Raw genomic sequence first — 12,368 nt, forward strand, 5'->3', positions numbered from 1 at the left:
CCACCGAGCACTTGGTGACCCCTACTCCTGCCCGCCAAAGAACAACCTCCCTTTGACTGTAATTTTCCTTTACCTACCCAAATCCTATAAAACGGCCCCACCCTTATCTCCCTTCGCTGATTCTCTTTTCAGACTCAGCCCGCCTGCACCCAGGTGATTAAAAAGCTTTATTGCTCACACAAAGCCTGTTTGGTGGTCTTTTCACATGGACGTGCATGACAGGCAGACCACCAGGTCAGGAGTTCAAGACCAGCCTGGCCAATATGGTGAAACCCAGTCTCTACTAAAAAAAGAAAAAAAAAAATTAACTGGGCATGGTGGCACACGCCTGTAGTCCCAACTACTCGAGAGGCTGAGGCAGAAGAATCGCTTGAACCCTGGAGGCAGAGGTTCCAGTGAGCCGAGATTGTGCCACTGCACTCCAGCTGGGGCACAAAACAAGACTGTTTCAAAAAAAAAAGCTGGCCGGGGGTGGTGGCTCACGCCTGCAATCCCAACACTTTGGGAGGCTGAGGCAGGTGGATCACAAGGTCAGGAGTTCAAGACCAGCCTGGCCAAGATGGTGAAACTCTGTCCCTACTAAAAATACAAAAAAATGAGCTGGGCGTGGTGGCGGGCGCCTGTAATCCCAGCTACTCGGAGGCTGAGGCACAGAATTGCTTGAACCCGGGAGGCGGATGTTGCAGTGAGCTGAGATCATGCCACTGCGCTCCAGCTGGGGCACAGAGCAAGACTCCGTCTCAAAAAAAAAAAAAAAAAGAACTAGCAAAAGTTTGAAATAAAGAAACCTTAAAAACCCATAACTCTTTTTCATCAGTTCATTGTGTCTCATGTAATTCTTACTCTAATCTTGGTCATCAGTTTCACAAACTCTATTTTTTCATTAGAATTATGGAAATATAGTCTAATCATATGAACTCAAAGTTATTAAAAACCTGTACTGGTCAGAATTATTTTCCTTATTTCTATGAATCTCCTTGAAGCCATAACACTTTTGGATTATAATTGCTTGCGAGACGCTTTCAAAAAGGCATCAGAATAAAGCTATTAACTGTGGACATTAAATATGAAAATAGCCATTGTTAAAAACCTGATGAGAGTCTATTATAATAATGATGGAATTGACAAAAAGAATTTGGTTATTTCTGAAACAACATTGTGACTGATAGCATTTATACCAAGACATATCAGAGTTCCACGAATGTTATACGATTTCGGAACACATAGTAATAATATATCCATGTAAATATAACTCAAAAGAAGAATAACCATCATTCCTTATTTAGACAGTGCTTCTCATATAAATGAGCATATCAGATAAGCTGACTTGGTGTAATATCTCTTTTACAACTACTTTCAGAAGTTCTAGGGCTTATCATAATATTCCAAAGTTACTTCAAGGTCAAAAATACTTAATTTTGATATTTGAGAAGTATGTCAACTATCAATGGTCTAGAATACTTGATCAAAATAGGATCACAGGTCCCTATGAAATAAAATGAAAATGACAAAAGATTTCATAAGCACAAAGCCCAAAAAATTATCTTGATTAAACACAGAATCTCTGTTCCCTAGGCCAGTTACCTAAAAGGTAAAGAAAAACCTCTCACAATTTCCTTTTAAAAACAGCTCAATGTTCTGAGAAAATCCAGTTATTCCAACACAGGGGTCCAAAACCTTACCTTCACCAGTGCATTTTTTTTTTATTAATCACCAATTTTTGGCAAAACTTTATATTATTTATAATTAGCTTCTAATTTTAAGCAACTTGATGACACATAAAATTTTTTTCATGAGATGTCTATTCCGTGAACTTTCTATAACTTGCAAAATTTACTTTCCTTTTCCCTATATCATTTTGACCACACAAAGTTCTCTTAAGCAAAAGGAAAAATTACTTTTTTCATCTTTCTTTACCAAAACTACATCTTCATACTTATAACTTTTTTTTTTAATCTCTTCTACTTACTGGTTCCTTCTCTGCCTTGTTTGTCTTTCCTTCTGTAAACCAAAAATAAAATTCTAAGTCCCCTCAAGCATCTGAATGGACTTTCTCCTCAGCCAGCATTCTTAAAATTGAACCTGAGAGACTGTTTTATGTCATGATATGAAGTGGGGGTTGAACGGGCCTCATTATATCTCTCCAACATTAACATCAACATAGGCTTTAAGTCTGGTAAGAAGTATTTCACAACCTATACTCTCTGAAGACTGCTAGCTAAAAGCTTCATCTGCATAGTAAAACTTTGGTCTCTACAACCTCTTGTCACAACCCAGACATTCCTTTCTATTGATCAGAGGTCTTGAGACAACCTCAACGAATTGTCATCCAGAAAATGTTTAAATTTACCTTAAATTTACTGATAGCCTGGAAGCCCCCCCCTTGGAATTGTCCCGCCTTTCTGGACCAAACCAATGTATCTCTTAAATGTATTTGATTGATGTCTCATGCCTCCCTAAAATGTATAAAACCAACCTGCACCCCCACCTCCTTGGGCACATGTTCCTAGGACCTCCTGAGGGCTGTGTCAAGGGCCATGTTGCTCATATTTGGCTTAGAATAAATCCCTTTAAATATTTTACAGAGTTTGACTCTTTTTGTCGACACTTCCTAAATCTATATTTTGAAATATCCTTTTAAAAACCTCCAAATTAGATGAAATTTGCTCTTTTAACAAAAACATATTCTCATGTCTTTTTACAATTTCTCTTGCCAAAACACACCTTACTTTCCTTGTACATAAATTTTTTGATTTCTAGTAGTTTTAATTATATTAATTAAAATTTTAAATTCTTAGTAATCTTATTTTTTTGTGAAAATGTAAGAAATAGGCAATTTGAACTGTGTCACATGCCAATATTTTATGAATATACTGAAGAGAATCAAAATATTTCACCCCAAAATATACTTCTTTGACATATTTTGAGATGGCTGCCCAGACAGCCAACTGAGGCAGGGAAATAGGGTCTGGAGGTAGGGAACATAAGGCTGATTCACGCTTTAGCCATGACAGGAAATAGCCTCTCCATAGGGCATAGGCCAAGTAAATGACTTTGTAACTTTACTTCATCCTCTCCATTTCTTTTTTCTTTTTTTTTTTTTTTTGAGACGGAGTCTTGCTCTGTCGCCCAGGCTGGGGTGCAGTGGCCGGATCTCGGCTCACTGCAAGCTCCGCCTCCCGGGTTTACACCATTCTCCTGCCTCAGCCTCCCGAGTAGCTGGGACGACAGGCGCCCGCCACCTCGCCCAGCTAGTTTTTTGTATTTTTTAGTAGAGATGGGGTTTCACCGTGTTAGCCAGGATGGTCTCGATCTCCTGACCTCGTGATCCGCCCGTCTGGGCCTCCCAAAGTGCTGGGATTACAGGCTTGAGCCACTGCGCCCGGCCCATCCTCTCCATTTCATAGGGCATACCCCAAGTAACCAATGGAATCCTCTAGAGGATATTTAAACTCCCAAAAATTCTGTAATGGGTCCTTTAAGCTCCTGTGCTCAGGCCCGCTCCCACACCGTGGAGTATACTTTATAAAACCCTTCATTCCTTCTTTGCTTTGTTTGTGCGTTTTGTCCAATTCCTTGTTCATGACACCAAGAACCTGGACACCCTCCACCATTAACACAATGAGCAGAAGTAACCCCACAAAACTCTTTTCTTGTAGGAGATTTGCATCTATAAAAAATCTGCATTGATGCAGCCAAAGTTTCTCTGAAGCCCTTCTTTGTCCAGATCTAGGAAAGATTAACTAACTGAGAGTCTGACACCTTAAAGGTCTATACAAAATATTTACCATCTATTGTTTCTGATGGCTGCTACCTGTGATGTTTCATCTACATAACAAGACAACCTTTGCCAGCCATGCCTCCGCTTCTCTCCCTCCCATAATCCATCTTGCAGCTATAACCTGATTTACCACCATAACCTGTTTTTGGCTATGCTCCATGTCCCCATTCTTGCTGTAACCTCGAAATAGTATATAAGCTTCCATACTCCAATGGGGGGGAGGTTGGGAATCACTCGGTGATTCTCTCCAGGCAAGCCAATAAATGTGCGTGCCATTTCTCCTATTAATCTCCCTCTTGTGAGCTGATTTTTCAGCAAACCTTCACAGAGTGAAGGAGAGGTGTTCCTTTGGCCCCTACAATTTATTTCATAATTTCTAGAAGCATGTACTGTCTCACACAACAAATTTTTAAATGTTTACTAACAGACCCAAGTATATTTTGCTTCTCTATACCACATAAAAACAAGATGCCAAGGTATATAAATTTTACACATATGATTAGTAATTAATGTTTTAGTATTCTAACTTATTTAGAAATCACCTGAACAATTAATGACTATTTATTACTTAAGGATTTAAGTTACCAAAAAGATTTTTAAAACTATGAAGAGTTCATTTATAAACATTTGTGTCTAATTTACATATTTAATACCTTTCTTGTGATCTATAATGTTTATGTTCCTAAATCTCTCAAAATGGAGTCACTTATGACAAGTGACTCAGCTGATAGTGAAACTACGGAGCTCTGAGAGCGATAAGCATATGTATGGTGGAATGAGGTGATAAGATGACACTTCTTGTGGCCAGACACTGTTAGGGGTGGCGAATATTCAAGTTACTGACAGCTAATCCATACAGGTCTGCAACAACTGCAGTTCTTGCCTACTCAGAAGAAATAATTTGACTGAGGGGCACAAGGCAGAAGAAGAGACCGAGGCAAGTTTTAGAGCAGGAGTATGTTTGTTAAAAACCTCTAGAGCAGGAACGAAATAAAGGAAAGGACACTTGGAAGGGGCCTCAGTGGGCAACTTGAAGGACAAGTGCAGCATTTGACCTTTTGACTTGTATATGCTGGACTACTTTTGGTGTCTTACATCTCTTTCCCTTTATTCTTCCCTTAGGGTGGGCAACCCACATGTACAGTGCCCTCATTGCACTTGGGAGGTGAGCATGTGCAGTGTGTTTACTGCAGTTGTACACATGCTTAATGGAGGCTTTCTTCCCGTTTCCAGTGGAATACCCCCAGAAGGTCATACTCTGCCTTTTTGTCTCTTAATGTGCATGCCCAGGCTCACTTGACCAATACCTGAGATTTTATTGGAAGCTGCTGATTACCAATTTCAAGTGTTTTTATCTATTGAGAAATTGCCTCTCCCTGGCACCTGTGACCAATTACATTTTAATGTGACAACTGTTGGATCATCAGGAAGTTGCCTCTCCCTGGTGCCTGTGACCAATTATCATTTTTAGAGAGGCAGTGTGACAACTGCCAAACCATCACCTGATGGTCGCCTGACATTTCTGGTGCAGGGGTGGGGAGCCCTCTCCTGCCCCACTCATGCCTGGCTAGCTACCTACTGTAACAAGACCTGACAAGAAAGTGAAGCCAAAAGGTAGCTGAAGATGATGGGTATGGATACTGGACACTTCTACAGAGGACCATAAAAATCACAAAGAAATGGACCATGACAGAGACACCTGCAGAAACTCTGCCTGTGAGAACTCGGAGGCCTCTTTTCTATCCATTGCAGTTACCGGAAGCACTGCTGAGAGAAAAAGAAGCACTCCCCCCACCCCATCCCAGTCAGTAGGCTGGTCTCCTGAACTACTTGCTGTGTTCCTTCTCTCTGTCTATAACTGTCTGTGTCTGTTGAATATATTTGCATGACTGGTGGTGTGTGAAAGCCTCGGAGTAAACCATGAATTTGTCGGAATTTAATTAGTCACTGAGTCATTTTGAAACATTCCCCCCACCACTTTCATAAGAATTTGCACAACCAGGCTGATTTGACCTGACACAAGATCATGAAAATTCTATAAGACATTGAATAAAACTAACCACCATCTCCAGTTATTCTGTTAATCATTTTTACAGAATAAAAATGTTAGGCATTGGCTACTTAACCAAAAATCCGAAAGTTAAATACATGGGTATTTTTGCTGATCAAAAGACATAATTATTTCCAAACAGTCCTATTTACCAAAAATTTACTCAAGTCACATAAGCCAAAAGGCATTTGAGTTAGGTTCTATTTTTTGATAAAATATTTGATTCAAGCACTTTTTCTTTAAGTCAATCAGTCAGAGTCTCTTACACATTTTGGTTGAGAAATATTACATAAGCATAACACACATAGACGTGGAAAAAGAAGCAGATTTTATAGCTTTATTAAGATTCTTCATTTGCCAATTTTGAAATACCTTCTCCCCTTTAGACCATCAATCTTTCAATCACCCATTCCGTTGCCCTAAGCAATTGTTAGCCAGGCAACTCTACAATTTGCACTTCCAAAAAAAAAAAAAAAAAAAAAGATTACTTTCAGATAAAACAAGACAATTTACAATACTTAGAGCAATATAGAAACTTCGATTAATAGAAACCCTGTTATTTGTCAAAACCAGAAAAGGCATAGGTAAAGCTCCAATTAAGACAAGATGGCTAGAAAAAGCACCTTAAACATAGGTAAGATTGTTATGTAAACTAACTCACTACCTTTCCCATCGTTAAAGTTTCTAGTGGTTTAGGTGCAGAAAGGGAGACAACCTTACTAATGGGGATTTCCTTTACAGATGTAAATTTCTTTTACAAAGAGTTTCAAAATAGCCAACTAAATGTCATAAAGTTGTATTTGATTTTATGTATAGTTTTAGAGACGGTCTCTCTCTGTCACCCAGGCTGGAGCGTATGGTCACCATCAAAGCTCACTGCAGCCTCAAACTCATGGGCTCAAGCAATCCTCCCACCTCAGCCTCCCAAGCAACCGGGACTACAGGTGCAGACCACCAAGTGTGGCTAATTTTATTTTTGTAGGGAGGGGGGTCTCCCTATGTTGCCCAGGCTGGCCTTGAACTCCTGGCCTCAAGCGATCCTCCCACTTCAGCCTCCCAAAGCACTGGGATTATGGGTATGAGCCACAGAGCCCGATCAGTTGTAAAGATTTCATTTCATAGTCTTTTCAATTTAGATTTTTTGATTTTTTGTTAATTTGATTACTGACTTCAGGGAAGAGTCCTTTAATGAATAGGACAAAAAATAACTGGTAGAAACTTAACCTGAGCATTCCTTGGGGGCCTATAAATCCTGGTGTTAAATGAAGATTATTATCTGAGGGAGTGGGTAGCCTGTTTTCAGGGGCTTTCTTGGAAATCTTTGGGGGCACTCCCTTTTTCAATGTCCTAGTTGTTTGCACAAAATGGCAACAATACTTCGCAAACTGCTGTTTTAGGGGTCCCTTATTGGAGAAGTACTCTGGGACAAGTCTAGAAGTCATTCTAGGTTGTTGGTTGCCATGGAGCTGAAACACTTTGGGAACGACTTTCAAAAGGTCATTTCAGTCTTTCTGGCTTTGCCTGGTCCATAAGTAGACCAGATGGGGCTTGTCAGGTCCTTGATACTGAAAGAGCAGAAGCACCATCATCTCGAACAAACACCGCCACTTTAAGTTCCAGCTCCCTTTCTAGCCTCATGCATTTCAAGGAAATCACTTCTCTTCTAACTTCAAGCAGCCGGAAAGAGCAGACAGTAAAATACAGATAAGACAGCTCTGGCACAGAGGGAGGTGGGAGGAAAGTCTCTTGGGTAACTGCCAAACTTCACCCTCATACAATGGGCCCCAGTAAAACAGTGGGCCTTAATAAACACATTCCTTTCCCTTCGGGCACACTAAGATAGGGAAGCTAAAAGCAGACTCTGGGAGGTGGCGGGGGCCGCGGCGGGGGCGGCGGGGGGCGGGGAGGATATGCCTGTAGCTGCAGAAAGATATACGGGAACAGACACACAATTGTCCCTCCCAGATAAGCACAACAAAGAGACACAGAAGCAGTCCAAGCCTCTGATAAACTTTCCCACCCTGAATCCTTGAAAACTCTTAGTCTGTAAGAGAGTGTGCCTCTGACCTAACTTGGCCAGACGCCCTTCTCAGATTTGTTTTCTCTAAAATAAACTTTTTGTGTTTCCTCTTTTTTTAATTCTTACAGATACCATTCTCAAGAGAAGATTATTCTGCCGCTTTTACCCTTTTGGGTCTCCCCAGGTCCCACCAAATGTATTAGGTGGTAGAGGTCAAGTATCACAGGGGATCATAAATTACAATTAAGGGCCGGGCGCGATGGCTTACACCTGTAATCCTAGCACTTTGGGAGGCCAAGGCAGGTTGATCACTTGAGGTCAGGAGTTGGAGACCAGCCTGCCCAACATAGTGAAACCCCTTCTCTACTAAAAATACAAACATTAGCTGGGTGTGGTGGCACACACTACTCTGGAGGCTGAGGCACGAGAATCCCTTGAACCTGGAAGGCAGAGGCTGCAGTGAGCTGAGATAGTGCCACTACACTCCAGCCTGGGCACAGAGTGAGACTCTGTTTAAAAAAAAAAAAAGTTACAATTAAGACTTTGAATTTTGTTTTGTCAGGCACAGTGGCTCATGCCTGTAATTCCAACGACCTCAGGTGGATTGCTTGAGCCCAAGAGTTTGAGGCTGCAGTGAGCTATGATCAGGCTATTGTACTCCAGCCTGCTGAGTGACTGAGCAAGACTTTGTCGCTAAGACTCAGGCCTGAATTCTTCAGAAAACTTTTGAAGATCTTCGGAATTTTTTTTTTTTTTTTTTTTTTTTTGAGAAGGAGTCTTGCTCTGTCGCCCAGGCTGGAGTGCAGTGGCGTGATCTCGGCTCACTGCAAGCTCCGTCTTCCTGGTTCACGCCATTCTCCTGCCTCAGCCTCCCCAGTAGCTGGTACTTCAGGCACCCGCCACCATGCTGGGCTAATTTTTTTGTATTTTCAGTAGAGACAGGGTTTCACTGTGTTAGCCAGGATGGTCTCAATCTCCTGACCTTGTGATCCACCCGCCTCAGCCTCCCAAAGTGCTAGGATTATAGGCTTGAGCCACCACGGCTGGCCAATTTTGGAAATTTTAAAACTATGGCCCTGGCCTCCATTTTTTGTCCAGAAAGTATAAGCAAATAGTGTACTATCTGCAGACTTTTGGAGTGTTTCTACCTTATAAGGAAATCGTTTAACTTCCTTTTTTTTTTTTTTTTTTTTTTTTTTTTAATGAGACTGAGTTTTGCTCTTGTAGCCCAGGCTGGAGTGCAATAGCACGATCTCAGCTCACTACATCCTCCGCCTCCCAGGTTCAAGAGATTCTCCTGCCTCAGCCTCCAAAGTAGCTGGGATTACAGGTTTGTGCCACCATGCACAGCTAATTTTTGTATTTTTAGTAGAGACGGGGTTTCACCATGTTTGTCAGGCTAGTCTCGAACTCCTGACCTCAGATGATCCACCCGCCTCGGCCTCCCAAAGTGCTGGGATTACAGGCGTGAGGCAGCGTGCCCAGCCTAACTTTCCTTTTTTAAAAACGAAATGCAATTCAGACACTGAATTGTTTAGTACACTGGGAATATTCCAGGTAACGTAAGTTAAAGGGAAGCACTAAGAGTTAGGTAAGTTTTACAGTCCTTTATATGGGGGATATCTTGCGTTTTTAGCCTTTTACTAGCTTTTCACAGTAAGTCTTTTAGAAAAGCTATTTTAGAGTCCTGTTGTCTACTCTAGCCTTCTACATGCCAATAGGAATTCCATTTTCTCTGCCTTCGAGAGGCTGAGAATTCAAGTACACTTTCTTAGATGACGTTCGACATAATGGTCATCGTAATACTAGATTATCTTTAGTAAAATTTTGTCACTTTTGTAAAAATTTGTTGCTTCTGGGGCCAGAAATCTTTTTTTCTTTTTTTAAATATTGACTCACTCTGTTGCCTAGACTGAAAGGCAGTGCTGCAATCACAGCTTACTGCAGCCTTGAACTCCTGTGCTCAAGGGATCCTCCAGCCTCAGCCTCCCTAGTAGCTAGGACTACAGGCATGTGTCACCAGGCTCATCTAATTTTTTTATTTTTATTTTTTTGTCTTAAAGACAACTGGTCTCAAACTCCTGACCCAAAATAATCCTCCCTCCTCAGCCTCACAAAGTGCTGAGATTATGAGTGTGAACCACCAAGCCCTGCCTGGGGCTAGAAACCTTATGCACAACTAAGGCAGGTCTACTGAAATGTGAAGTACTCAGATCTTTAGAAATTAGGGATCCCAGCCGGGCACGGTGGCTCACTCCTGTAATCCCAACACTTTGGGAGGCCAAAAGAAGTGGATCACGAGGTTAGGAAACCAAGACCATTCTGGCTAACATGGTGAAACCCCATCTCTACTAAAAATAAAAAAAAAAAAAAATTAGCCAGGTATGGTGGTGGGCACCTGTAGGCCCAGCTACTCGGGAGGCTGAGGCAGGAGAATGGCGTGAACCTGGAAGGCAGAGCTTGCAGTGAGCTGAGATTGCGTCACTGCGCTCCAGCCTGGGCTACAGAGCGAGACTCCGTCTCAAAAAAAAAAAAAAAAAAAAAAAAAAAGAAAAAGAAAGAAAAAAAAGAAAAAGAAGGAAATTAGGGTTCCCATTTTCATGTTGGATTTTGGGTTTCCCAGAGCCAAGATGGCTTTGGTTACAAGATCTTCTTGACCAACTTAGCCAATGATTTTACAGTTTCTGTCTCACCCAGTCAGATACCTGATGCTTCCCGTACCTAAGTGCAGAAGAAAAAATCCACATACCTGTGAATTCCGAAAGCCGGAGATCACTCCCCTGCAGTAATAACCACTCACTGCCATTCCTGTCAGTTACCTTAAAACTGCAGCCCTTTATGCTAGCTGCAAATGTGGTGAAACCCACATTTCTGTATAGCTATAATCTTGAGAAAACACATGAGATATCTCCAAACAGAGCAAAAAAATGCAGCCCTTGCCAGTAACTTCTCAGCTACTGCAAACCCTGCCCTGCCACAGAACAAACTAACCCTATGTACTCCAAAGTCAAATGCTTTCTCATAGCACAAACTAACCTTGGTACCCACAAAGCCAAAAGTATCGGGGAGCTCAAATGCCAAAGAGAGCTGAGCTCAGACTTAAGAGGGATTACTCAAGACTTTCAGGGCTTCATGGGGAAGACTGTTCACTTCATGGTTGCCAGATAGGTCAAAAGATAAAACTACAACAAATTTATTTTAAAGATCTCAATTAGCTTTATTTGTAATTCTAGAATCTGGTCACACGTCATACCATAAAATACAGTAAGTGCTCCAATGAGTTGAACAGAAGAGGTTAACTTTATAGACAGAGACAGGCTGAAAATTGCAGAAAGAAAGAATAAAGATCATGTTAGTCATTTCTTTTTTTTTTTTTTTTTTGAGACGGAGTCTCACTCTGTCACCCAGGCTGGAGTGCAGTGGCCGGATCTCAGCTCACTGCAGCTCCACCTCCCGGGTCTACGCCATTCTCCTGCCTCAGCCTCCCGAGTAGTTGGGACTACAGGTGCCCGCCACCTCGCCCGGCTAGTTTTTTGTATTTTTTAGTAGAGACGGGGTTTCACCGTGTTAGCCAGGCTGGTCTCGATCTCCTGACCTCGTGATCCGCCCGTCTCGGCCTCCCAAAGTGCTGGGATTACAGGCTTGAGCCACCGCGCCCGGCCCCATGTTAGTCATTTCAAAGATACTTTTCTTATAAGGAAGGGACAGAGAGGCAGAACAATAGAAAAACAACCGATTAGTTAACCTCAGGTAACTTCAGGCTATCTTTTTTGTGTGAGAATTAAAGCAGAGGGAACTTCATTATCATGCCAATTGATTTAAAATGGGCTAGTGTGTAGTAGAAGAGACTGTTATCTCTTTCTCTGGAAGGTCATACAGCAACTTAGTTTGGGTTTGGTTACTCAGAACTTTAGCATGAGTGGGCCGGGCACAGTGGCTCATGCCTGTAATCCCAGCACTTTGGGAGGCTGAAGTGGGTGGATCACCTGAGGTCAGGAGTTCAAGACCAGCCTGGCTAAATGGCAAAACCTGTCTCTAATGAAAATACAAAAATTAGCTGGGCGTGGTGGTAGGCCCCTGTAATCCCAGCTACTCAGGAGGCTGAGGCAGGAGAATCACTTGAACCTGGGAGGTAGAGGGTTGTAGTGACCTGAGATTGTGCCATTGCACTCCAGCCTGGGCGACAAAGCAAGACTCTGTCTCAAAAAAAAAAAAAAAAAAAAAAGGGAACTTTTGCGTGGGTGACTCCATTTTGATTTTTAGTCTATGCTGTTTGGGCCTAGTGCAAAAGGTTAGTCCAAAACAATGGCCTCCTATAATTTCCATTTGGCATTCTTTAGCCTCAGGTCTTTGCTTAAACATCACTTCCTGTGAGAAGTCTTCTCAAATATACTCTAATGCTTTAATTATCATTAGCCACCAAACTCCACTGTCGGGGGAACCAGCCCCCAAAATTTCAACGTAGGTTCTTTCTGTTTTCCCTAAGTGTTGGCTGGTCTGATAAATAAACAGAAAGA

General features: G+C 41.9%; 2 protein-coding genes across 6 annotated transcripts in view; both read right to left on the minus strand.

Moving 5' to 3' along the window:
• Positions 1-12,368, minus strand: part of BEX1 (brain expressed X-linked 1) — a 200,294-nt gene that overhangs the window by 36,449 nt on the left and 151,477 nt on the right. The window lies entirely within an intron of this gene.
• The window catches only part of NXF3 (nuclear RNA export factor 3), a 47,387-nt gene that overhangs the window by 22,326 nt on the left and 12,693 nt on the right, over positions 1-12,368 (minus strand). For 2 of the 5 annotated variants that reach the window (XM_077989253.1, XM_077989248.1), the window contains exon 1: positions 10,601-10,723. The exons of the other annotated variants lie outside the window; for them this stretch is intronic. The gene's annotated coding sequence lies outside the window, so the exon portion shown is untranslated. Of the gene's footprint in view, positions 1-10,600; positions 10,724-12,368 lie in introns of those variants that run through there. 5 annotated transcript variants of the gene reach the window in all.

Source organism: Macaca mulatta, chromosome X, assembly GCF_049350105.2.
Source record: "Macaca mulatta isolate MMU2019108-1 chromosome X, T2T-MMU8v2.0, whole genome shotgun sequence".
In the NCBI taxonomy this organism is placed as follows: Eukaryota; Metazoa; Chordata; class Mammalia; order Primates; family Cercopithecidae; genus Macaca; species Macaca mulatta.